Below are 3,776 nucleotides of genomic sequence, written 5' to 3'. Positions count from 1 at the left end.
ATCTGATGTTGAGGTATATAATCTTATTTCTGAATTAAAGATTATGAAATTCACTTTGCCAAATGGCGTAATGTATGCTATGGAGATTTTTGAGCATGTCAGGGATGTGGATTGTTATCCTAATGTCTCCATTGCTTACCGACTCTTATTTACTAGGCCTGTGACTGTCGCATCAGCTGAAAGAAGCTTTTCAAAGTTGAAGTTATTGAGAAACTATTTGAGGTCAACAATGACTCAGGAGAGGTTAAATGCTTTGGTAACATTATGCATCGAGAAGAAATTGTTGGATGAGATTGACATCAATCCTATCATAAGTGACTTTGCATCGAGGAATGTTAGAAGAAACTTTTAAGGTAATATGTATAAATAATTTGATATAAATATTACTTTTAGATACATTAAAGTATTTATTGGTAACGTTTCATATATATTTGTTATAATATTTATATTAAATGGCCCCGAGTTTTACTTTCACCCCGGACCTCCCAAATCTCAAAACTGGCCCTAACTAAGATTTGCCCCTTACTCCAAGATAAATGTGCTTCTAACAATGAATTAGATGATATGTAGAACATACAACCCATAAAATATATATTAAGTTTATCTTATATACTTTCCAAAATCTGCTTTCGCCAAGTTCATTTTCTTCTACGAAATTTTCTATCGTTATTCTTATTATGGAAAGAGTAGTGACTTAAATTCTTCCATATCCTCTAAATATGTTGTGTCTACATTTCAAATCGAGAAGATATAGCTTGTTTTCACGTTGAAAAAGAAGCTTAAAAAAGAAGCTTATACTATACTATACAAAATACTTCATCGTCTAAAAACATTCTATAACAAATAGAAAACCAAATATAACCACCCTAACACATGGGTCTTCAATAGTTACAAATATGTACTTGCTTACTATAATTTTTTTTATTATGAAAAGTCTTGCTTACTAAGTTTTTTAAATACGTGCGTGTCGTACATGCACTTTACTAGTAATAATAATGTACCAAAGATCCAATATCTACACAAACAAAATATGCACCACTTTTTAAGACTTTATGGCTGCAAGTTATCTCTAGATGATTATGTGATCACCATAAATATTATTTCATGATGCTCTTGCTCTCCCCTTAAGATGGTTTCACACAAGCTATGGCATGTGAAGTGAAATATCAAGGGCGAGAACATGACAATCTCTGTAAACATACCTTAAAAATAACGCATCGTGTCAAAACCAACATGCATCTATATATACTATAAAGATCGAGAAAACAATTGAAAACTTTTTTCATTCAAATTAGGATCACCGTACCCTTCATGCTGGACCCACCTGTCAGGCCGCGAGGGGTGGGAGTGGTTGCATACCCATAAAAATTGTGAGTTAGAAAATATTTCTGCCGAAAACATAATTTTTTTCTCACCGTCCCGTTTTTTACCCGCGCGGCGTACACACGATTTTACCCGCCGAGCTGATGCGCACGCGGCGCGCTCCTCCGCCCCCGCCCGAGGCCGCTCCCCGGACCGGATGCGCGGCGCGCTCCCTACAGCTCCTCCGACCCCTCGCCGTGCCGTGCGACTCTCCCGACCCCATGTCGCGGCGCGCTCCCACGACCCCTTTGCTCATCCCGCGACGCTCCTGCCGCCACTTCCCCGCGCTCCGTCGTCGCCCCGTATAATTCTTCCTCCACCGCCTCCGCACCCGCCGACCGCCGCCCCGCGACCGGCGTCTCTGCCAGTGCCCCGATTCCCAGCGTCAGGCCCCGCGCGCGTGGCCTCCCTGATCAGGGTGCGGGGGGGGGGGGGGGGGGGTGTGGGTCTCCACGGGCCGCTCTACAAGTTACTCAGAGGCTGCAGTGACGACGCCCGAAGGATGAAGGCGGACAAGGGGTTCCATCTCCTCAAGTCCGAGGAGGTGAAGCTGCTGGGTGTCTGCTCCTGCCCGCTCGCTCACGACGCGCAGCTCCGCCCGGGGCGGCTCTACTTCCTCGAGTAAAATATTACTGTCGATTCACTGTTATCCTGCAAGTTTCAATTTGATTTTCCTAACAGATTGCATCCATTGATTGCTGATTTGGCATTTGAACCAGATTTTGATTGATCATCATGCCTCGACACCACAGGCTACCAGGTGCAGCTAAATTTTGTCTTTCTCTCCGTCTGTTTTGATTCCGTATCAGTTTGGATAGAAAGTACTGAAATATACACAAACATACGACGATAATCTTTGCAGTTTAATTATGGTTATCTATTTTCAATTTTGAATCTCTATATTCTGAATCTTACTTTTGCTAGCTCTTGACATGATTGTTTTAGTGCCAAAATTTCAATTCAATAGGAGGATGCACAATTCCTTTTTTTTAATTATGCATAGATTTCAGATTATTAATCACAGCAACTATGTTCATAAACCAATCTTAAGAATGCATCATGTACAGTTAGCAAGTAAAAATATGAGGAATAGGTTTATCTGCAACGTCAAACAATACACACCATATCTTGCCATCTTGTGAATTCAAATGTGTCTATTCTTATTTTTTAGGTAGCTAAAATGGAACAGTAGGTGTTTATGTGCTATGAGCCTATGAGAAAGCAGCGATGATAGAAAGTGATAAATCCTTCTGATTCTAGGCAAGATCTGCCTGACCTTGTTCCTTATGTAATCTAATTGCGGGATGGTGTATCATGCACCATCTATGAAAGCTAATTGTAGTGTTAGATTATTGGACTCACACATTCTAGAATGGTTAAAAACAAGATTCATTCTGGATAGAGTAAAATGCAAATGATCTTGTAAACAATTGGGATTGGGAAGCTTAATGAAGGTAATTGTACTGAATACTGATTACATTAAGTGGTGGTAGGCATGGTAGTTTCAGTAATTAATAGAGGAGGGAGGAGCGACAAGGGCTGGGGAGACGGCCATGAACGTGACGGAGGAGGTCTTGCTAAGATACATTTGTTGAAGTATGTTCCATAGTAATCATTTCTGTCTCATGCTATGGTATTTGTCATATTGTTATTAATACAACAATTTGAACTATATTTTTCAAAAAATTTGTTGAAAATTCGGTAATAGAAATAGTTTATGCAATACTCTGCTATTTACGTTGGTTCAATAAAAAAAAGTCTTGTTTAATGAGTAGATATAAAGTTCTTTGAAAATATTGTTTTTAAAAATGAACTTGGTGGTTTCATCCGGTTCAAGTGCAATTAATCTACTGAGTTTAAACTGACTTAATAATGTGCTCACAAAAATTATGTGGTGTTCAATAGATTTTTTCTAAAACAATTTTTTTCTAAAACATGTGCATTTTACTAGTGACTTAAAAAGATCATGGGGAAGGTAAATAATTTTGATTGTTAGAAATGTGCTCAAATTTTTTTCTTATTAATTTTTAATAACTATAATTATATGCACCCCGAAATTAATGATAATTGAAACCTTAGGGAATGATTTGGCTTCAACATAATGCTAAACATTTTTTGAGCGGGACTAAGGTCTGTTTGGATAGGGGGTGTTAAAATTTAACACCCCTTTTAACACATTTTTAAGAAATTTGCTGTCAAATACTTGTGTTAAAAGAGTAGTGTTAAAGTTTAACACCTCTTTTTTCATAAACACATGGGGGGTGTTAAAACTTGCTAAAAGTGTTAAAAGTGGTCCCCCTCCTAACTTATTCCCTGGTTGCCCCCCCCTCTCTCTCTCCTCCTCTCTCTCCTACCCGCCGCCTGTGCATCCTCCACTCCCGCATCTGTTCCCCATCCTCCCCTCCCGCATCGCT

The 3,776-nt window shown here is 39.3% G+C and overlaps 1 long non-coding RNA gene across 1 annotated transcript; it reads left to right on the top strand.

Moving 5' to 3' along the window:
- Positions 1–1,469: 1,469 nt before the first annotated feature.
- On the top strand, positions 1,470–3,085 carry LOC117853765 (uncharacterized). Its single transcript, XR_004640105.2, has 2 exons — positions 1,470–1,983; positions 2,082–3,085. It is a non-coding gene; the product is annotated as an uncharacterized lncRNA (long non-coding RNA).
- The last annotated feature ends 691 nt before the right edge of the window (positions 3,086–3,776 follow it).

Source organism: Setaria viridis, chromosome 4 (genome assembly GCF_005286985.2).
Source record: "Setaria viridis chromosome 4, Setaria_viridis_v4.0, whole genome shotgun sequence".
Classification (NCBI taxonomy): domain Eukaryota; kingdom Viridiplantae; phylum Streptophyta; class Magnoliopsida; order Poales; family Poaceae; genus Setaria; species Setaria viridis.
Note: the sequence above shows the minus strand (reverse complement) of the source record. Positions and strands in the feature narration are given on the sequence as shown.